This window comes from Denticeps clupeoides, chromosome 3 (assembly GCF_900700375.1).
Source record: "Denticeps clupeoides chromosome 3, fDenClu1.1, whole genome shotgun sequence".
In the NCBI taxonomy this organism is placed as follows: Eukaryota; Metazoa; Chordata; class Actinopteri; order Clupeiformes; family Denticipitidae; genus Denticeps; species Denticeps clupeoides.
This window is the reverse complement of record NC_041709.1, coordinates 20,287,687-20,312,735: the sequence shown is the minus strand read 5'-3', so window position 1 is coordinate 20,312,735 and position 25,049 is coordinate 20,287,687.

Here is a 25,049-nt window from a genome sequence, read left to right as displayed (position 1 = left end):
CTAAGCAGATCACTATGTGTGCTTCAGCCAGGCTGATCCCGCAGTGGTAGCACTGCGCCTCTCATTCGCTTTGTTTGTTTGTTTGTTTGTTTGTTTGTTTGTTTGTTTGTTTGTTTTGCGTTCATGCTCATTCCATTAGCATTTTTCCCCCATGTCACCCTAAAAACACCTAACAAACATTCCACAATAACAATATAGATGCATTTATAGATTTAGACAACAAGCAAGCATTTTGTCCATCAAGTTTATGTCATAAGCAGAAAAATGGGCAAGTGTAAGGATGGAAAGAATTCAACCAAACAGTGAAGGACGGCTAGACGGCTGGTCATAGAATCTCCAAAACGGGTTCTACCAAAAGTAGTTCAAGAAAGGATGGGTGGCCAAGGCTCACTGATGCATTTGGGGGACATAGGCTGTCCTGTGCTGGGACATAGGATGGAAGTGTGCTGCTTTGGGCAATATTCTGGTAAGATATTTCCTGCATTCATCCTGATGTTACTTTGACCTGTAACACCTGCAAAAATTGTTCAAGGAACCAATGCTTTGAGAAACACAATAAGAAGTTTACATAAAGGAATTGCTACTGATGGCTTGGAGCCAAATACCATTGCTGAGAGGTCTAGTGAAGTTCATGCCTCGATGGGTCAGGGCTATTTCAGTGGCTCAAGAGGGACCTACTCGATATTAGATATTTTCTCAATATAGTTATGAACCATTATTTTAAATCACTGTGTATTTTGGAGAGGAGTTTTGTGTGAAGCAAATACAGGCAAAATCATGATTTTGAAATCAGTAGCCAAGTTGAATTTTCTGACCACATTTTATAACATCTAAAGGCAAACACAATGTGCTGAGCATCTCCCCTTGGCTGTCATACAGTATATACAGACTGCAGGGCCACTGTTACACTTGACATGCATCCAGGCATTCTACCAAAACCACCCTAATTAAATTCTCAGCTAATCTGTATCTTTACACCAAGCTGCCATAACTACTGACATCACAGGGATGTCAAAATGTACCAATATCCTCATTGTGGATATATAGTGTTGACCTACTGTGCAATAGCTGGTATCTTCAAACATGCTTTGACTCTGCTTTACATTAAAATTTACAGCATTTATCAGAGCGACATACAGCAGTAGCTACAGGGACAGTCACCCTCGAGGTCGTGTATTGCTCAGAAACAAAGTGGACATAAGTGAGGTTTGAACATGAGGCTCTTCTGGTTCATAGTAAAAGTGAAAGTGAACTGATTGCGCAGCATGCCACACAGTGCACACAATGAAGTGTGGTCTCTGTATTTAACCTTGGTGAGCTGTGGGCAGCCATGAAAAGCACCTAGTGTCATGATCTTCTTCACGTGGGTCGTTTCATCGAGTTTCATGTGGGTCGTGTGCTATTATGTCTCCTGATTGTTCTCACCTGTGTATAATTGTATAAAGCTGCCCTGTTTGTGTCTGTTTGCTGTCGAGTCATTGTTACTGGATGTCTTTCCTGTCCTGTTCATCAATCATTCCAGACCTAGTGCCTCGCCATGTCAAACCAGAGTGACACCTATTAAGCAGTGTTTGGGGACGGTACTTTGCCCAGTGGCCTTTGATGCTTCAGGATTTGAACCACTAGTAGCCTGAACCCACTAGGCTACTACCATTCCACTATTGCATGCTCACTTTCCCTTTTTGAACTAAAACCCGGGATTAATTGGGAATGAGTGAGTCAGAAAGTGAGACTGCTTATACTCTTGCCTCCTCCACCACCAGTCATATAGGGTCTCGCTTTCTGAAGGGAGTAAAGACCTATCAAAGCCCATACATAATGTATGGCTACACAAATATTTTTCTCCAGCCTCTAAGATCTTTTTAAAAGACTTCCAAGAAGAGTTCCAATGGGGAGCAACTCCATTCTAGAGTTTATGTATTTTAATGCAATGGTATAATAATCTTAATACATCTGCATTCATTTTCTTTTTAGACCTTTTGGACAGAGTTCTGGTGTTAACTCAAATGACATTTATGGTATTTAGTAGACACCCTTATCCAGATCATCTCAATCAGTAGCTACAGGGACAGTACCCCTGAAGACACTCAGGGCTAAGTGTCCTGTTCAGGAACACAATGGTACTATCTGGGATTTGAACCTTTGATCTTCTGGTTGACAGACAAGTGTCTTACTCAATAGGCTACTACTACCCACAGCGTAATATTTCTAAGAGATTACTGTTTATGCAGTGACAGTTTGTGGTCTCGGTACCAAGTGGCTCTCTTATGTCTTACTGAGTGACTTTTTTCAATTCCACCAATCCTCTGGCTACTTTAACCAGATGTGGCTGGGCATGCTGCACTGCAATCGAAGAGGGAGTGCAAAATGGGTTGCCTGCACTCAGGAAGGCTCTGCTTAAAGGTCTCACTTTGACACAAAGAATCCTAGCCCCAGGCTCCCTTTCAGTCATTCCATCACTTCTTCTGTCTTTGCCTTTACTTCGATCCCATCTCCACATTCATCTTATTCCACTGGTGTTCACTGTCTGCATTCAATTCACTCAAGCATGTTGTGGCACTAAAGGGCAGCATTCATCCATGAGATTATTTTCCCTCTTGGAAAGAAGGTGGTGGATGTGTAAGGTGATGGAAAAGGTTCTAATGTTGAAATAAAATGAATATATAGTGTATGCCATTTGTACACATTTCTACAAATTGTTCAATTTGATAAAAAAATTAAATCACAGCAGATGCTGCAATAACTTTGGGGAGGTCAAGTCAGTAACTCATAATGTTGAACATAATGTCATGTTTTAGCACCTATGTTCCATGACAGGTGTTAATGTTTGTAGAAAAGTCAAAGTCCACTTTAATGTCATCTCACTATATACAAGTACACAGAGACCCTCTCGAAGACTTATATAAAGCATAAACATAAAATAATTAGTAATAAATCAAGTGCATATTGTATGCAGTTTGTGTGTGTTCTTTCCATGCCTTTTCCAAATCGATACATGGTATCTTTGTTAGTCATGAAATTGAATAAATATGCTTTAAACTCAAACTTATTACACACACACACACACACACACACACACATATGATCACACACACACATACATTTGCTGACATAGCCAAATAAACAAAGCCCCATTTCCCCCAAATACTGGTGGTCAGCGATGCTGATCTAATTGTGACTAAATTTGATGGAATATAATGTGTCCTGGTGGAAAACCGTAATTTAATGTATTACAGATATAAGCTCTTGGAATTGAAGCCCAATTAACTCGGCTGATTGATAGACCAATGGGTTATCATAAATGATTGCATAGAAAAGGAAAACTGATTGTGAAAAATTATGGGTAATGAGAGACTTTCAGGAGAATGATGGCTATGGCCTTGGTGTAAACATAAGAGGGTCAGAACCTGGGGGCTTGTATCAGCCCCCCAACATCCTCTGGATTTACACTTACCTATTTAGCAGACACTTTTATCCCAAATGACTGATGGATGAGAATGTATAGCACATTAACGTGAAGGAATCAAATACTGTCAGGGCCAGAGGCTGAGGGAGCAGGAGCGGTCAAAATGCCAGCCAGGGCTGGAATGAGGGAATGACAGTGACTGAGACAACGGAGGTGTTTGGGGGCAAAAGCTGGTGGGAAGACGGCATCAGGCTTGCGGAGGAGCTTGCCAGCATGAGATGCGTAGACTTTGCCTGTACCATGGCTGAATGGAAGGTCAATGTGGCCGTTCTCATAAGGTAAGGCTTGGCCGTAGAGACAGTTCCAAAGGGGGTATTCAGGATCAGCCGGCGCTCTGACAAGAAAGACACAAATGACATTACAGACAGGAACGACATGTAGGTGTCAAGACAGGGCTCGGGGGGGCTGCTCAGACCCGTGACACAAACATCAAGAATGCAATGAAGACAGATGCCTGTTTTATGAGGGTATCGGTCTAGAAGATTAACCTCTTAAAAATTATCATGCTGTGCTATTCATGTGGCGCTGTCCATGGTGCTGATCCAAGTAGTGTAGGGATTCCGAGGACTATCCAATCATAGTACTTTTCTAATAGTTTCATGATGGACCCTCGCCCTAGACACACTCATGTTAAGATAAAGATTTGGTGAGGTGGTGGTAAACTTTGCAACTGATTTTCACAACACAGATCCAGCATCAGGCGACCCACAAATTGGACTGCTCTACACAACAGCCACCCAAACCTTCACCATGAGGGTGAGAGCTTCATCAATTATTATTACTTTAGGTGGTAGGAAATGAATGTATTTTACACTGTATATATAATATAATGTATGTTAGAGGCATGAGGAATGCCCTTTGTTTCCTCCTTCCTCCACAAATAAAAAAAATGCCCCTAAATATCCAAAGAACCTTTTTGAAGTTTTTGAATTTGTAAGATCAGTTAGTATTAATACGTTTTAAATATCAGGCTGCCCTGGTATTGGTCAGTTTACATCAGATTGTGGTGAGCGGTGATAAAGATAAGCTCATGTCACATTGGTGTTGTCAATTGGTTGTAAGCTATATTGGGGCAGTGGTGGCCTAGTGGTTAAGGAAGCGGCCCCGTAATCAGAAGGTCGCTGGTTCGAATCCCAATCTGCCAAGGTACCACTGAGGTGCCACTGAGCAAAGCACCGTCCCCACACACTGCTCCCCGGGTGCCTGTCATGGCTGCACACTGCTCACTCAGGGTGATGGGTTAAATGCAGAGGACAAATTTCACTGTGCTGCTGTGTATCACGTGTGACAATCACTTCACTTTACTTTACTTTATATTCGCAGCATTGGCTTTCCTAGGAACAATCTGACTGGCAAAACTGTTATCACCTCCTCTCGTTTCCGTAAGTATTTGAGAATGCATTGCTTTTCAAAAAATAAGCTGTTTTAGTAAATGTATTAATTAATTAACAATAGTATGATGTATAATGTAAGATTCCAGGTTCCATTTTGTTTGAATGTGGCTAATTGTATTTCAAGTGATTGAGTTATACAGTATGTCGGCATATAGTGCTGTTTGGTTTGCATTCTTTTTTGAAGGGAGTACCTGTCCCACCAAAGGTCTCTTCACAGCTCTGGTGAAATGTGTGACGATCTAGATCAGTTCTCTGAAATCCAAATTTTGGCACATAAAAACTTATAGTTTATTTCTTGCTCTCCAGCCGCAGTGGGTGAAGCAGAGAACCCCCCACCCACCCCCACCCCCAATGAATATACATTTCATCTTTAACTACATTTATCAAGAGTGCACTTTTCCCGCTGAGTATCCCTGAGCACAGTTAATCACCCACTCTCTACTCCGTCTCTCTCTTGGGTGGGGGTTGAGGGAGAAGTGGAGTGTCTGGACCAGAAGGGGTGGGGGTGCTATGTGAAGCTCGCCTCCAGCTCTCCAAGCATCTCCAAGAGAAATGAAGCCCAGTGAGACAGGGGATGATAATCCATTGCTGCCGTTGGTGCCTCCAGCCAGGTCGGAGACAGAAGGATTGTGTCTGATCTCTATGCCTCACAGCCCTCGTCCCCAACAGAGATGAAGGCGTTGCTCGGTCCCCCTCCTGAAAAACTATCTGTGACATCCTCATTTCCTGGTGAGTCTACGTCAAGACCCTCATTACATGTTGACCAAATGAATCTAACTTAAAGAAAATGACAGTCTGCCATGGAACCCCAGAGAAAACATGAGAAAAAATTTCATCAGAGATTCTGAACGTTTCCCTTTTTTAACTGTAATTAGGCTGGAGTTATCCGATTGGGGCCCATCTCATAGATTTTTCTTTGCTTTACTCCCACACCCCCACTCCTCCACCAATTTATAATTTTTTTTCCAACCTGAACATCTTCAACCTTGAGAGGAGTTTCAATGACAGCTGCTCCTTGCCCAAGGCTGGGCCCTGCTGGAGTAAAAATGCCTTTGAAAGCAGAGCAGCCAGGAAAATATGTCTGGACCGTTGCTTCCACCAATCAAACTGCCTCGTTCTGTCATTTGACTGGAGCGTACATCAGCATGGCCTGAGTGAAATTAATCAGACATGAGATAGATGCTGTTTATGGAACAATGAGCGATAGGCTGCGAGGATGCATTCCTCCACCCCTGCACATCCCACCTCACTGAACTGGAGAAATATGCAGGAGGATTTTTATCATACACCATTTTTCCTTGGGCTGTTGTCTCCTGGTAAGTATCAATTTTCAGCACTTGTTCATAGGTAGAAAATAACAATGTCATACGCTTTAAGGATCAGGTCACAGTGTCTCAAAATATTCACATTAGTTAGAGTAAGAGAATAATTTAAGATCCAAAATCCATCTTATCTAGTACTGCACCTTAGTACATTACGAAATCTTGACTAAGATCATTAAAGGAGTCACTTGCCACCAGTCAAGGCTTGAGGACTCCAGTGGGCTATTTATAGTGACTCCCCTCCCCACTTGTCTTGGTCTCTAAAAGCTTCATGTATACCTAGGTATACGTGTTGGCTCCTGTCAGGATTGGCCACAGCTGATGTTGCCAGGTGGAGCCAATCAGGACTGCTTTTAAAAAGCCGGTGATTTCCGCCCCTATGGAGCTCTGACATTTTGGTGAACTTTGTAGTGCACTTGACCTGGCAACGTCTTATGTGTATGTATTTTGAGTTCTGGAAATCGGCGCATGCCTGCGGGCTAGTTTTTGTTCTCCCCATTATTCCCCCTGTTTTCAAACACCGTGCCATGTTTTATTTGTGTTTATTAATAAAATCCTTGTTCCCATAATGTCCCGCCTCTGCGATTCCTTCCCCCGTCAGCACACCGTCGTGACAGCTCCTCATCTGACATCAGTAAGGCACTATTACCACTTATGGCAATGTAATTGTTACGATTCCAATAACATACAATTCTGAAAAGGTAAAACTGGTTTGGAGCAGGTTTGAAATCAATGCAACAAGAAGCAATATAAAAATATTCTGTAGTGGATTAAGCAGAGGGTTACAGATTCTGTAGTGGTGATCTCTCTGTTATGCTGTGGAATTACTCGTCATTCCCTTTGTTCGGCTTTGATGAACGACAGCTCATTGATTCATCAGAAGCGGAAGAACCTCTTCTGGGCTCTCCACACCAGCTCATTAGCCAAGCAGCATCCTCAAAAAAGTTGTTTTTGACGGCCTGTTTTTAAATTTAGTGGTCATGCTCTCTTTAGTCTAATTTTAGTCAATGAAAATTGTATTTTAATCTCTTTATTTTAGTAATGCAATTCTATTTAACACAGTCAATATTGTACAAGTAAAGATTTTCTTTTAGTCAAACCCATATCATAATTAAAACAGGGTTATCTTATTATTACATTATTGTTACCTTATAGACGTAAGAATACTCTACATCCATTCCAGACACAGAAGATGCTCTGATTTGTTTCATGTTTTTTGACCAAACATTCTGTTTCTTTTTCCACTTTATTGTAAAGAAACTGTGTGAAACTGTACTGGGGGTGTACTGTGTAGCATGTATGTAGTTGAAGGTCTAGTATGTATGTAGCATGTAGCTGAAATGACAATTGAGAGCCGTTTCGGGAATCACAAGTAGTTGTCACATGATAGGGGAGAAAACTTTTTGGCAGTAAATTTTTGACCTCTCCTCATTCTGACCAGTTGGGTCTGGAACCAATTCCGGGTGACACATGGTGATCACTTGAATGCATTTTAAGGATGAAAACACCAAAGGTAAGGCATTCTTTAATGTTATTGGCCGGGATGTTCAGCCATGAAAGTTATGGTTTATGAAGTTTTTGTTCTAATGGTTACATGGGTATGTTTGCACATGTTTATGTGTGTTTAGAATGTTTTTTGTAATGTTTAGTATTTAAACTATTTAAATGGCAGCAGCTCTGCACTGTCCCTGGTACCAAAGGCAGGCCATGTCATTCATCATTGTCTATGTGAGTTTGTTTCTCTCCTGTATGCCATCCCATTCCTATCTAGAATAGTAGTTAACAGTTAGCATTAAAACATGTTTTTATTTCTTGACTTTCAGTATAATATAAAATTTAATTGAAATGTCATGATGACAGTTGTGCTATGCAGAGGAGATCATCATGCAAAGTTTCCTGACGTCAGTCAATTGATGCAGAATAAGCTGCAGCCTGCGGAGCCGGCACAGAGATAACTTCCTTTGAAATCAGGAGAGCGGGCTGAACTGCAGCAGATTGTCGGCAGTAATATCGCCGCTAATTTAGCACGAGAATGTCACACCTTTCACTCCGTTTCCGTTTGGGCAGATGCCAGCGCCAGAGATTAGACATGAAAGAAAATGTCACTCTGAGATATGAACGTTTTGATTCCCCCCTCCCCTCCCCTTTCTTTAGTCTGCATACAAAATACGTGTTTTCCAATAGATAAAAGGGGAATCAAAGGCGGCCGAACACATGCTGCAGGCGAGCAGAGCGCCACAAGGGGCTGTTAGTGATGTGACTGATCCCTCATGGGAGATCAAACATGGCAACCAGAGGGCAGGATTCCATTTGTTTGACAAGCATTGGTTGTGCCGGAACCCTCTGTAGGTGCTGGTAAATCACGCCGCGCATACTGACCCCACCCACCCAAAATAACTTTCATGGTCAAACATTAAGCTCTGAGGATAAAAAAAAATTGCTTTTTACTTTCAAAACAAGCTAAAGTAGCATTAGCTCCATCAGTTTTATATATATCTGTAAATAGATGTAATAAAAGTTGTGATAAGATGGGCTAAAAGCTGTTACATTTATTTTCTGAAATCCTTCCAGTGCACACCTTTCTTTCTTACTGCATTGTCACTCAAACCCAGCCTTATAAGGGGGGATAATGGATCTCTGACACAGTGAAGGGGGCTTCTCAACGCTCCAGAAATCCCATTCAGTGTTAACGTTCATCCGCCAGCCAATCACGCTGATTTTCATGTCGTTTTTATTACAGCAAGATTGGTCTGCTCAATGATGCCATTGAAAAACTCTCATGGAGGCCTGAGCTCTCTTCATCTCAGTATCATGGGCTGAATGAATAGAGCCTTTTTTTTTGTTGTATGAGATCGGGTGGCTTTAGGGGCGGTTGGGTATACGGGAAAAATCCCTGTAGGGAAACATTCTTGTCAAAGACTGTTTTGAAGTCATCGCAATTGCCCCGTTCACCCTTTTAGTTGCACATCGAGTTGTCAACTGCCAATTTATCACAGTGTGACCAGACAGGTCTCAAACACATATGTGTGTGTGTGTGTGTGTGTGTGTGTGTGTGTGTGTGTGTGTGTGTATATATATATATATATATATATATATATAGAGAGAGAGAGAGAGAGAGAGAGAGTATATATGTATGTATGTATATGTATGTACATATATATGTATATCTTCCTGAATGCCTTTCAAACTATTTCTGTTTTGTGTTCCCTTAACAAATGTTCTGACTGCAGGTTTCGTTGATGGAGAAAGTCACCCCAGCAGGACCGGGGTTCTTCATCTCAGGAAAAAAGTGGCATACTAAAACCCTTACAAACTGGGGTGAAAATGTATAGGAATGGACCTGAAATGCCTGAAACTGCATTAACATACTCATTATACAAGGCAATTCATAATTTATAGTGTTATTACTGGTGAAAGATTTCACGTACTGTGAGATATTAGCTCTCTAACCTGTTTCATCTTATTATACAGTAAGCCTTATAATGTATGAGGTCCCTCGCTAATCACGGGTTTACTGGTGTGTGACTCTACTGCTAATGCATGTTATGTTTTTTCTATCCAACTATCCATCACTACTTTTATGACTATTTCATATTCATAAAGAAGCATTGGTCATTCGACTTTTTTTCTCATGGTCAGCTCTATACTTAATTTTTTTTTTTCATTTTATTCCTTCTATATCTGTGGTCCATAAAGAAAAATAAATACTTGATTATGTGTAACACTATTATATACATAACAATATTTGTTTTATTATGAAGAAATAATTTTTAATACAAATAATAACAATATAAACATCATTTCATGTAACATATTTTTCCCTCCCATTTCCTCCAACTTCTCACCACATGATGTGTGTGTGTGTGTGTGTACAAGTTATTTTAATAGTAATTTTGAATTGGACAAACCTGCCATCTTTATTAAGCATCAGCCTCCGCCAGAGTATTTTCCCATGCCATGAGCACTAACACATCACAGATACTGGCTTCTGAACTGATAACTGTTAAGAATCCAGATGGTCCTCTTCCTCTTTGGCCCGGAGGACTCAGCGTCCCTAATTTCCAAAAACAATTTGAAATGTGGACTCGTCAGACCACAGCACACTTTTCCTTTTGTGTCAGTCCACCTCAGATGAGCTCGGGCTTAGAGAGGCCGGCGGAGTTTCTGGGTGTTGTTGATGTATGGCTTTCGCTTTGCATGGTAGTTTTAACTTGCACTTGTAGATGTAGAGACGGACTGTGTTAACAATGGTTTTCTGAAGTATTCCTGAGCCCTCGTGGTAATTTCCTTTACAGATTGATGTTGGATTTTAATGCAGTACCGATTGAGGGATCACAGTTCATGGGTGCCCAGTGTTGTTTTTCGGCCTTGCCGCTTAAGTGCAGAGAAATTTCCAGATTCTGGACAGTAGATTATGAAATCCCTTGATTCCTTGCAATTGTACGTTGAGAAACATTGTTCTTAAACCTCTGGACTATTTGGCCATGCAGTTGTTCACAAAGTGGTGAAGCTCGCCCGAGCCTTGCTAGTGAACGACTGAGCCTTTTGGAGATGCTCCTTTTTTTTTTTTTTTAAACATTCCTCAACTTTCCCAGTCTTTTGCTGTCCCTGTCCCAGCTTTTTTGGAATGTGTTTAGGGCAGTGAAGATTTGCAAAATTACAAGAAAGTTTATAATTTGAATATTAGATATCTTGTCTTTGTAGTATATACAATTTACTATAGGTTGAAAAGGATTTTGCAAATCATTGTATTCGTTTTTATTATTGTATTATATACAATTCCTTCATTGGAATTGTGTTTGTATGAAAGATCAATCAACATGAATAGATGTCCCACTACATTTGTGTACAGAAACTGCAGCCTTTCTGCCCTGCACCAGTGTCACCAAATAAAAGAACAATGCAAGCCAACAAAGTGTGATAAATGTCATGAGCCAAACTGTACATTGAGACCCACTGGGTTGCCCCAAAACCTCCGTACCTCTTAAACATGATGATCATGTACACCCAGGTCATGTGGAAAGAATGGTGTAGATTTCCCAGTGACATCGGAAGGATCAGCGAGAGTGAAAATGAGCTGATCCTCTTTGTGATGGCGGCTGTCTGGTTTCCCACAAATCCCGACCCTCCGAACGCATCATAAATCATGCCTCTTCGCCTCCTCAGCCCATTGTTGTAAATGCGGCCCTGCCAAAAGAATGGTCTGTCATTTCTGTGGTTAAATTCAATCCCGTCCACTTCAACAGGCATCGACAGGGGCCCGATGGGACGCAGGCGTCGTCCATCACACGAGGGCCTCTGCTGGCGCGCTGTGCCGCAGCCCAGATCTGTCGCCAGGGAAGCATGATGGGAGAGGGGGACGTGAGCTGCAAAGCAATCAAGCGTTTAAGCTCCAGTCAGAGGAGCCAGATGAGGGGAAGAGTTTTTTTTTTTTCTTCTGTTGAGAGAGTGTAGAAAATAAAAGTCATATTCACTTTTACCCATCCTGAAACCCCCGTTTCTCTCTCTCTTCCGTCCTCACTCATGGTCTGCTTCTTGGTCTGACCCCGGTGAGTGTCAGCGAGAGCAATTTTCAGGTCAGTGGTGGCTCACTGCTGAATAAAGCCAAAGGGAGGTCTCAACAAAAAAGAACCCAGCAGACAGCACTGTGTGAGCTGTGGCGAACATTCATATATTTATTTGAATCAACCAATAGTGCATTATAGGAAATGACTGTGCACCATCATGCCACATTTATATGGGATCTTCATAACCATTACTGAAGGAGCAAATGGCTAATGTTATGGGCCATCTTGTTCTTAAGAGTTATTAGTCATGTAACTGCACATAAACAATAACCGTGGCTGTGTTGAAGCGTGTTTCATGAGTTGCATTTTTTCTGGATGGCTTATGTGTTATTTGATGACTGGATGGATGAAATTCTTAATTATGTTTTGCTAAATGCAAAGCATTTATCTGTAACAAATAATTCCTAACCCTTGCAATTGGTTCATTTTTGAGAAAATATTGAAAATGCAATGTTCATGAAATATAAAATTTTGAGATCACTGACACCCCCTCTCTACCCACTCTAATACTTGAATTTTGAATGCAGCTGATGTAACTGATGTAATTATTGCAATAGCTCTTCATAAAGCTTTTAAAACAAATGTATTTCTGGGCTTGTTTGTGTGTGTGTGTGTGTGTGTGTGTGTGTGTGTGCTTGTAATCATCACTGTGAAATATTATAACTTATCACTTATGGACAAAATAATAAATAATAAATTATAATCTCGTTTTTGCAAAGCTTTTTAAAAACATTCTTGTATTTAAGAGACTGTACACTTTTTGTTCTCTATTTACAAAGATTTTGTATACAGTTAAGTAAAGGAGATGCAAGTATTAAAAAATTGTTTATGTTTGATAATGTATACTATCAAATGACGAGCATTGTTTTGTGCAAATAACATAGTGAACAAGGAAGAAGATTATTTGCAAGGGATTCCAGCTAATGAGGAGCAAACATTAGCTTAAAGGTAAGCATTTTTTTTACTAAACATAACCATAACTAATCCTCAGCACCTGGCTGAGAAGCTGAGCTGCTGGGCCTGAACACCTCCCTATGCAATTGGATCTTGGACGTCCTGAGCTCCTCACAGAGCAGTGGTGGCCTAGCGGTTAAGCAAGCGGCCCCGCAAACAGAAGGTTCCACACCGTCCCCACACACTGCTCCCCGGGCGCCTGTCATGGCTGCCCACTGCTCACTCAGGGTGATGGGTTAAATGAAAAGGACAAATTTCACTGTGTGCACCGTGTGCTGTGCTGCACAATTGACAATCACTTCACTTTATTTAGGTCTGTTTGCTCAGTCCCATGCTTTTCACCCTGCTGACCCACAACTGTGCAGCGATGCACAGCTCCAACCACATCATCAAGTTCACCAATGACGCGACCGTGGTGGGTTTCATCAGCAAGACCGATGAGTCAGTGTACAGAGACTGGTGTACAATCAACAATCTGTTTTTGAACATGGACAAAACAAATTAGATGATTGTTGCCTTCAGGAGACAACAGAGGGACCACTCTCCACTGAACATGAATGGATCTTGTGTGGAGATTGTCAAGAACACAAAGTTCCTCTGTGTTCATCTAGAGAAGAACCTCTCCTCAACACCAGCTCAACAGCCAAGAAAGCCCAGCAGCGTCTCTACTTCCTGCGGAGGCTGAGGATAGCCAATCTCCCACCACCCATCCTCACCACCTTCTATAGAGGGACTATTTAGAGCATTCTGACCAGCTGCATCACTGTCTGGTTTGGGAACTGCACCGTATCGGTCCAAAAGACCCTGCAGCAGGTAGTGAGGACAGAAGAAGAACATCGATGTTAGGGTTATGCATCGTTCTAACACTTATTAAATAATTAGAGAAGAAAGACACAAATCATTTGAGTCCTTTTACTTGCAAGGAGAGCAATCAAAGACATGCATTCACATCACGTCTCCAATGACTCTGCGGTCTCCATCGCATCTCCTCCTTTTATTTAATTCAGGGCATTGCATTTGCCATAGGATCACACCATATGAGTTAATAATTATTTTCTACAAGTAGGCTTATTTCTTGGTTCTTTGTAGCCGAAGTCATGGTCACTGGACTCTGGTTCTTCTCCGTCTGCACTTTTCTTATCTTGAGCGTTGTTCCTCAGGTCGCGGTCATGCTGTCCTGCAAACTTACAACCTTTGACCTATGATTTCTTATACAAGTGATTAATGATTATATTCCAAGGATTAATACATATAAGATATTAAAATAAAAGAGAAGTAATTGCATGATCACATATATAAATTTTTCCATCAATCGAAGTCTCTCTTCCCTCCATAATGGACATTTACCAAACACGCTGCATCGGGAAAGCCACCAGCATTGTGAAGGACTCTACACACGCCTCACATGCACTCTTCACCCTCCTACCATCCGGAAAAAGGTACCGAAGCATTCGGGCCCTCACTGCCAGACTCTGCAATAGCTTCATCCCACAGGCCTTCAGACACCTGAACATGCAGGGACTTTCCACTCTGGACAACACACACACGCACACACTACCTCTGTTATATTGAGTAATATTATCTATCTGTACTATTATCTATTAATGCACCATTCCATTTTGTACAGCAATATTTGCACTCTTATACTTTGCACATTTATTATTCATTTCACCTGTTTAGTGCCGTCTGTCTCATTGTTGTCTACATGTTTTTTTTTGTTGTTGAATGTTTTTCTTGCTTTGCCTGTGTCCCCTCTTTGCAGTTTATGTAGCCCAGTTTCTCTGTGTCACACACGGGCACTTTGTCAGTATGGAACTTTCTGTAATTGTTCAAATGTTACATGTAGCACCAGGGTCCTGAGAAACGTTGTTTTGTTTAACTATGTAGTGTCTAACATGTATGTAGCTGAAATTACAATAAAGCTCACTTCACTTATACTACAAAGACATTTTTCATATTTTAGGAATGTTAACTTTTAATGATTTGTTTTGGTCTGATTTGCATAAGTCTTAAATTTACAAACATATTGAAAATTATGTATTACCTTTAGATTTCAGAAAGACTGAATTATATTTTATATTACATATTTAATCTTGGTTGTGTGTAAATGTAAAATCTTGCTACAATAAATAAAAAAGGGCAAAAATGCAATGCATACTTTACCCAATGGCTGAATCAGATCATTAGTATTATCTGCACTCCTGTACACTCCTCACATTTTTGTAAATATTTTAGTACATCTGTCCTTGGGATAACACTTTGATGCAATGTAAAATAGTCAGTGTGCAGTTTGTATTAGAGTGTAAATTGGCTGCCCCCTCAAAATAACTAAACACACAGCTAAATAACTAACTAACTAAAGTGAGTACAGTCTAAGTGAAAATGTTCAAATCGTGTCCAACGAGCTATTTTACCCTATCTTGCATCATGTGTTGAAAGGTCTCAAGTGTGAATAGAGAGCTGGTGTGTTAAACTTGGCTCACTCTCTCTCATACTGGTCACTGGAATTTGAACACAGTACCTCATGACAAAGATCACTCTGAAGATCTGAAAAAAATTATTGTTGAACTACATAAAGATAGCCTAGGCTATAAGAAGTTTGCCAAGACCAAATGCAGTTTAACAGGACAGATGCCACTCAGAGCTTTCCATGGTCAACCAAAGACGTTAAGAGCTTGTGCTCAGCATCATGTCCAGATGTTGTCAGAATAGATGCCACCATTGCTGGTTGAAGGGGTGGGGGGTCAGCCTGTAAGTGCTCAGACCATATGCCACACACTGCATCAAATTGATCTACATGACCGTTGTCCCAGAACATTGTGATTTTCGTCTGCATGGCTGTTGTCTTCTAAAGATGATCTGTGGGGAATTGGAAGGTGGAGGAGTAAAAAGTGTTTGCGATGTCATCATCGAGGAGGAAAGGAGGAAATTTCTGATTCTGATGTGATGCTCTGGTTAACTACATACTGAAGAGAGTCAAGGCAATGCTTTGAAATGGTGGTTGCTATGAGAAAAAAACACATTGGCATCAATTTGGACAATTTCATTTTGAGATGTTCCTCAATTAGGAACAATTTGAGATGTTACTCAGTTTAGAGATAAATAGTTGTGTGCTAAGTTAATTTGAAGGCACAACAAGTTAAACAAGCTGTCTACAAGCATTTTTTACATGGAATCAAATGTTCAGTGTTCTCCCAAGGAAATAATTATATTGAGATATAAAAAAATGTGAGTAAAAAATGAAAATTCAGAGTAAAAAATATTTTTCTTATCATGGTGCCCCAGGCCCCATCCTAAGACCCCTGACTGTCATGGCATATATTGACTGGACTCGCGTGCCTTCCCGTGTGTTGACCGCAGAAGGCCATGACAAAACAGAAAACCTTACGTCTTCCATTGGGGGACTTTTAATTTGAAATGGCGTACGGCCTACACCCGACATGCTGCGTGTTAACATGCAGGTGTTAATGAGGAATGTGACGTGCAGCAACTAAAAAGTCTTCAGTATGCGTTCAGAGTTTCTGGCACAACTACGGCTTACAATTTGGAAATAAATATGTATTTGACTTTCCCGTAGTCATGAGATACGGCTTTAAATCTGCCTGCTGCAGACACATGTCATTTCAAGCATTTTTTATCCAAGGCTCTTCTTTTCATCCCAAAGCTCCTGTTTATTTCACCATGTCTTCCAAATCACACAGCCATCTACATGATGTTTAGATGAAAGTCATCATCATCAAAGAAGCACCAACAATTTAATAGTTAATAATTTACAATTCCCAAATGCAACACAAAATAAAAATGTTTCTAAAAGTACGTAACTCCACATGTGTTCATTCATGGTTTTGATGCGTTCAGCGAGAATCTACCAATGTAAATGGTCATGAAAATAAAGAAAACAGATGTAATGAGAAGGTGTGTCCAAACCTGCACTGTATGTATGTGCAAGTTCAGATTAAAATATAATTTGGGATATAACCAGCAGGTTAATGTGCAGCAGGAATTGCCCACATCAGTGCAGCGTGATAAGTTGCAGCTTCCTGGGTGCTGTTTGCATTTTAGAAAGTTGACAAAACAGTAGACAAAATATGAAGAACTCAAGATCTTATTATGATCTTAGTATGCTTCTACTTAAACAATGAGTTTTCGTAACCACTTTAAGGTAAAACCTTTAAGAAGAAAGTACCATGTCAGCAGACAGAGGTACAAGCTGTGGAAAGACACATGATGTCTTGCATTGTACCAACAGAACATGACTATGAGACATGTTTGAACCAGAAGCTCTCAAGAACAGGGACTAGACTAAAGTGAAATGCTACGATCAAAACTGCATTACAGGGAACAAAAAGTGAAATGCAGTGTGAATGGTTTGATGATTACCAACTCTCTGATAAGGCATGGTTAAGACTCAGCAAATCACTCTGTAGAAGAGATATTTCCTTTAAAAAAATTTTTAGTTTTTCATTGCCTGCATTTTTCAAGGGAATGGATGTTTTGGTCTGGTTTGTAAAGTAAGGGGTATTTGTGTTATTTAAAGTCTTCCATTAAAAGTGAAGTTCTGCAGATGTGTTCTTTTGGATACCCCCTGTGAGATGCCCTCAGAGCAGATTATTTTTCACCTGTAACCTTATCCCTTATGTCTTTATCTGTCACACCAACCTCCTGCATATCTTCTGACACCACATTCATAAATACTCTTTTTTTCTTCTCTTCTTGCCTGGCAGTTCTAGCCTCAACATCCTTATAAACCCTATTTTTGCAGAAGCCCAAACCCCAATCTCTCACCCTCTCTCTCAAGCACCTGTACCTTTTACCATACTCTCCAGTTGTACCCAGAAAAATGTACAGACAAAACCAATTTGACTAAATGATGAAATTAAGTTAAATCCCAGGTAATAAATTAATTGCATTTTTCTTGCACATGCATTGGTCTGAGCTCTCCTGTACTCCTGTACTCATTCTACAGTGTTGTGAACATTTTCATTATAATGGACATTTTCTTGCAAGGTCCCCAGTAGTCACTTGGGAATTTGTGTGAAATATGCAAATTATATTTAAATGTGGTCACCACCAGACACATTTATTGGGTTTTAGAACATGTTCCAAACATGCTGAAATGTTTACTTCAAAAATTGGGATATTTGAAGTTGTGTATAAGAAACATACTGGTATTCAACCTTTTTTCATATGTCTAGAATATGGTCCCAACAAGTAATTATCAAAAAGCTGGTCTCCATCCAGCATGAAATCCAGTGTGTGTGTCTGTTTGTGTGTGTCCTGTGGAATAAGGGTCACCAGAAGGCTGCAGGCAGTGTTTTATTGATGGATGGTTGATATCTCCCTGGATCTTGCTAATCATGTTTAATCCTTAATGATGGCTGGACAGCATCTGATAAAATTGAGCTTTTTATTCTACACTCTTCCTAGCTGCACAGAGGACATTCTCAAAAGTATTTTTGAACTTCCATTTAATGAATATTAGATATAGATTTTGTACTGATTGTATGCTGATGTTTTTTGTTCTGTTTTACAGATCTATAAATAATAAAGCGCAGTTCCTGCCTCTTTTAAATGTTCACTATTTCACCTAGCATGCAATGCAATCTCACATGAAACTTTCAGAAGCAACATTTAAAGATTTTTTCATGATTTAATTTTTTTTTTTGCCAGAAAGCCTAAAATAAATTTCAAAGATTCTGAGTGTCAGTACATGATTCGCACTGGCTGCACAATTTGTTTTGCATGTTCACCACAAGCACAGCATGCATTCTCAAACTCATAATCTGTAAAATTATTAGCTCAGATCAGTGTTCACAAAAAGTGTTCATCAAAAGGGGGGAATCGATGGTGGTGTTTGTTTTTCTCTGTTTATTTATTTAGGTTAATATTGATTTCGGGTTTTGTTTTTTTGGGTTATTTAAGTGAGTTAATAAGTTGTCTTGTGACCTATGCTTGTGCATTATTGTTTATTTGAGTTTTGTTGACCTCTTTTAAATGCTTGGTTATGAGTTGGTACTTTTTGCCTCTTTTGTAACTTTTTGGGTAAATAAAACCTGATTGTTTTTCCTGAACCCCCACCAGTGTCCTTGTGCCTGCCTGCTCAGTCCCTCACATAATTATTAACTCTTAATTAATCTGCTGTGTACAGGAGACACTTGATGTCCATTGTTCTCTAATATATTTTATTAATGTAGTGTCCAGTAATGTTGCATTTCCTGGGTACACAGCTTGCTTTCATCTATGCTAATATATCTCACTTGAGCAGTTTAAAATAAATAAAGTGCCTCCATGACAAATAAGGCCTTGTATCCATTAGGACCAAATGCCTGGGAAGAAAGGAAAATACATTTCTTCCCACTGTGCAGCAGTAAACAGCCACAAAAGGTCAATTAGTCCGTTTATTTCCTCCATTTCAGCTTAACATTTAAAGCAAGCTGATGATGGACTCTTGCTTCGGCGGCCGATGCAGCAGCCAGTGGCGCTGATGGGAGTCAGTAAACAGCGGAGAGGAGGAGGGGACTCTGAGGTCGTGGCGATGTGTTATGAATTCGCTGACTGCTCTGTCTGTCTCTCTCGCTTCACCCTCCAGTCTCATTCCCCCTCTTTCACCCCGACTTCAGGGCAGACCTGCCTTTAGGCAGGAGACGGCCGTGGTGCGAACAGTTTTTCCACCTTATCGGAACAATGTGTCTGTTTTTTGCGCATTACCGGCCTGAAATATTTACATTATCCTGGAGACGGGCGCCGAGGGAGTTCGCCGTGATCCTGCAATCTAACAACAATGCAACAGAGTCACTGAGAATTTTAGGGACATCTGTCTGATGAAATGTCTGGAGGATAGAGTTGGTTTCATTGCCGGGGTGGGGTTGGGGGGTGGAGGTGGTTATTTCTGCCTCTGTCACACACGTTTTTTAGGGCTATTCTTTATGTGTTGTATTTTAATGCCACGCCAGATCTAAAAGGTGGAAGAAATTCTGACGAATCGCTCCGCTGCTGCTCAACTTTGCTTGTCAGCATTACCTGGTTAAGCCGCACAGGTACCCTCAGCTCCACAGACAGGAAAATCTCACACCCCACACCTGGGGCGCTGCGCAAGTGACGGCGTGATGAAAAATATGTCTGAGTTAAAGGTTGTCTCTACTTCATTACTCTCTTCCTGATAATCTGCAAGGATATGTGGGTGTCTAATGAGAAATCTCCTCTGCAAACATTTTTCCTCTGTGTGGAGCTCTTCTATTGTCGGCGTTTATGAGTTTAGTTACCATGTTAGTGCATATATATATATATATATATATAAAGGTGTGTGTGTGTGTGTGTGTGTGTGTGTGTGTGTGTGTGTGTGTGTGTGTGTGTGTATATATATATATATATATATAAAGATCTCCGCTTTGCTAGTTTGCTTTGTCGCTGCCTGAGCCTTGTCCATTTTGGTTAAAAGTGTGGCCAGCACAATTTAATCATCACATACGTGTTTTCTCTCAGTAAATAGCTTGTAAATACCCTATTGGTTGTGGTTTGTGAAGTTGCTGCATTGTGATGGCTATCTACACTACAGCATTAATATTTCACAGGTCTTTGTTTGAGTGTAAACATCTATGGTAAAGTAAAGTAAAATTTTGTTTAAAATTAAAACACACATTCACTTTCAATAACTGCTTAATCACTGGATGCGCTGGAAAAATAAAGTGCCTTCTGTGTTAAGAAAGAAACAAAATATTTGTACAAATGTGCTCTTCACACACAAAAATTCGAAGAAGCAAGCAGTCACTGCAGAACCGAATTTATGAACCATAGGCAATTCACTACTTATGCATGTATGTATAATTCAAATTACAGATGTCTAAGTAGGTCACACACCCATCATTATGCTGGTGCTCAAACACTTGGGGATTATTCAGTCTTTCACATACCATCTTGATTTGCATTGATGAGCCTGATTGTGTTCACTTGTGTGTGTTTTACCGTTAGTTTTTTTTTTAAGGCTTTTAGTGCATTCTTTTTTTCTTTTGCATGCAAGACCATATGCTGCCACCTTGACCAGGACTCTTTCACAAAAGAGAATTTCTCAACTGAGTGATAATAACACAGGGAAAAAAGCTTTCTGAAAGCTTTTTAGAAAATGGATGAGTTCTCTGAAACCATCAGAGTCTCTGAATTCATATCTGTTCATTAGACTTTGAGGATGACACATTTCCAAAAGATCCATGCAGATCCCTAAGCTTCCACTTTCTTTTGACATTAAGGGTGATAGGCCTAGCCCATATTTTATGGTTCTCAGGCCTGTGCATTTCACAGATAATGTTATTTTTCTGTGAGGCATGCAGCTCAGTGCCGAGTCCCTGGATGCAGCTTGGATGTGGGCTCACACCCACTTCTGATGCCCAGACTAATGGGGTAGCTCTAACGATGCCTGAGCACTTTGGAATGAAGTGAATAACAGATAGAGGGAGTGTGCTGGGGGGAGGGGCCAGAGCTGTAGCTGTGGTGACATGGACCACTATCCCTGCACCACTGCTGTTGAGCTGTCAGCATCAGAGTCATCCTTCCCTAAGTGATATTTATGGTCACCTATTAAATTCCCTTTTTTGGCCCATAATCTATACTAATAAGTAAGGGATAGTACATAGCCTACAGCTTGCAGAACTTTTCTATAAGCCTGTATTACTCATAAAAAGATTATTAAAATGGGCATACAAAGCGGAATACACATATTAATGGTATTCCTTTTAAATGATAGATGAGGCTTTTAAATATGCCAGAGTAAGCATCATATGTGGATGTAATTGCACAATAATTACGAAACCAAATGCTTTTGAAATGCACTGTGTCTGTGCCTAGTTTGGTACTGCTACTGCTACTGAGAAGTAGTACCTGGGTAGTTCACAGGTTTGTGCCACATACTCTGGTATGATGACGTACGGCAGTAAGGATGATGATTTACATTTACATTTATGGCATTTTCTCAGACACCCTTATCCAGAGCAACTTACAACATGCTTTCATGTTACCATTTATGAGGTAATCACTTCTAGTTCACTAGGACTGATTCAAATTGTTATTTGATTTTTTAAAAATCGTATCTGGTTCATGGTAGTGGTAGTAACCTAGTGGGTAACACACTCGCCTATGAACCAGAAGACCCAGGTTCAAATCCCACTTACTACCATTGTGTCCCTGAGCAGGACACTTAACCCTGAGTGTCTCCAGGGGGGACTGTCCCGGTAACTACTGATTGTAAGTTGCTTTGGATAAGGGCGTCTGATTAATGCTGTAAATGTAAATGGTTCATAGAGACTTTTTCAATACCCAGATACCAAGGTAAAGCCAAATGAGTAGATACACTGAATTGGAATAGAACTGTGCAGGAAACAGCAGGTAAAGAAACTTATTATGTAAGTTACGAAAATCATTAGAACTGGAACATGCTAAATTAAAATATAAAGTGTAATGGCACATTCTGGGAGGAGACACAAACACTCGACATTAGTGCAAAGGGGTGACTTAATAAACACAAAAGAAACAGGTACAATGGCCAAAACATACACACGAGCAACTGATAATCATGTAGCACAATACCAGACATCTATGTCTGAATAATACAGGACAACCTGTGTGTCCTGCAGATACAGATACACAGATACACAGATAACCAGGCACCAGCTGGGTAATCCCAATGGCACCTTTATTCTTTTGTAAATGTTTGTCATGTGGCAACCACAGAATGAGGTTTGACTAACATTTTTTTTCCTTCTTAAAACATTTTCAGCCTTTTGGCCTTCCTTTTTGTGGAGTAAGATGGGTTGATGTATTAAGACGTGGCTATACAGCCAAAAATTCATTTCCATGTGGAACTTATCTTCATAGAACTATGTTAAATACCTTAAAAGGTCCTATATCTGTTTGTCTCTTCATTTCTCTTTTTCCAAATCACTTTTAAAATAATAAAAAAAGATTTACAGTGGATCAATGTATGGTCCAACACTGTTCTACCTGGGAATAATAAGTCCCTCCAGGAATTTGGGATGTGGCCAATCCATGCTAAATATTCACGTTTTGCACTTTTGTCGATTCACTTCTTTGCACTTCGACGTATCGCAGCACTTCGTAAATTTTGCATCACTCAAACATAATCAGTTTTACTTACATGTTACCAAATATGCAGACATGTGTGACAGGAATGCAACTCATTTATCCTCAAAAATGCAAAGGATTGTGCGCAACAGTTTCCAAGTGTTCTGCACAAACGTGGGGGTATTCTTCATAATGGCTGCTGCAACTAGGCTGATATTCACTGGGCTTACCGGGCGGTTGTAAGGGCATTCTGATGCTGCTGTGCCGACTTGGAGAGAGACCACATGACAAAAAAAATGCTGCTCAACTTAGCCTTTATTGGCAAATCACATGGTGTAGATTACACTTGTCTAGAGACTAGCAACACAACCACATCTCAGGAACAATGAATTAAGTAATCAGTACTATCAATCCTGTTTTTGGGCCTTTAATTTAAGCTGCACAAGTAATCATGCAGAGCATGATTTTGTGTGTGTGTCTGCAACTTCTTGTCTGACCTGCTGTACTAAATTCTTTCAGATCTTCTTGGCAGTCAGAGGTACCTGGCCTAGATCCACTCTCTTCTCATATCCTACAGATGGAAGGGTACATAGTCACAAGACCTCTTTTCATTCCCACACTGAACCAATCCATACCTCAGACATGTTGAGGTGAGAAATATTCATGGTAGAGGCAAAAGAAGACGAGTGCACAATCTGAGAGCCAGGTGTGGATTGCATGTGATCTTGGTTGCAATATGAGTGATATGATAAAAATTACAACAAGGAAAATGTACATTGCATTCAGTGGGCAGTGCTGGCATAGTGATTAAGGAAAGAGACTTATTATTGGATGTCTGCAGAACCACAAAGATGCCACTGGGGTGCCTTTGAGCAAGGTACCATCCCCATCCACTGCTCCCCAGGCACCTGTCATGGCTTCCCACTGCTCATTTAGGGGGATGGTTCAAATGCAGAGGACACATTTCGTTTTGTGCACCATGTGCTGTGCTGTGCTGTGTTTCACAATGACAATCACGGCACTTTTTTCTTTCTTTCACCACAGTCTCTCACTGAAGTGGACTGCAAATTCACAAGCTCCTGATCAACAGAACTGTAGTAGGCCTGATAATTTTATTTTAATTTTAGCGTTGTAAAATACAGGTAGCACTGGTTATATTTATCAGTGCTCTTCATCATATAATCAGCCATAAAACAGCAAAGAAATATAAAATTGTATGTTTTTAAGATTTAAGTAGATTTTTAAATATTGTATTCATGTTTAATAATAAGATATTAAAGATGGTGTTACCCGTCCAACTGGCTTCTAATCCAGTTTTATATGACCAGCTCCCAGAACCCAGAAAACAAAACATGATCAGTTAGAAGGTGAGGAGTGTTGAATCAGTTGGAGCCAAACTTTTAGCAGTTTTGAGTGTGGCACAGCATTTATTAAAAAAATACAAACATTGGCATTTGCCCTCTTGAAACTGTAGCTTGGTATTTGCTGGATATGGGTAATGGAAAAGTCACTGCATTAGACATGCAAACACTGACTGAAAACAGTCACATCCTGTCAGTAATAAAGTGCTATCTGTGTAAGCTAATGTTGCCATTTCCATTTGAATTTTTTCAACTCCTGAATGTTATTTGTGAAGGAATGCAAAAGCATTGTTAATATTCCACATGGGAGAGATGCATTAGTCATGGATTATGTAATTCAGATGAAAATGTGTTGCATTAGACAACAACTGTAATTGAAAGTATTGTGAAAATAGGCAGGGAATTGTAATAGCACAGCATTAAAAAAAAACAGGAGTTTTATACCTCAGTCAAACCAAAACAAACTAAGAGTTATGTTTGACGTATTAAAATGTTTATTGTGTAATGCTCTCTACATAACCATATTGTAACATGGTCCTATGCTGTCCTGAAGTTTAAAATCGTAATGTCTAATGTCTAACTTATTTTTTTCTAAAGTGAAGCACTAGCACATGTATTCACAGACATGGTGACATGCCTTCTACCAGTTTCTCTGCCATGCTTGATCTGCTCCAGTTTTAACTGATTGGACTCACAATAAATTATGTTTAACGTTTAACTGTGTGTGCATCTGTGTGTGTGTGTGTGTGTGTGTGTGTGTGTCAGAGAGAGAGAGAGAAACTAATCATGGGACAGTTTTGGCCACGATGAGTCAGCAGAAATTCTGCAGCGTGTGAGAGGTGTAGGCCTTCAACCAAATGGTGCATGAGCTGGTGCACAAACACACAGAGACTCATACTCAGAGACAGAGAGAG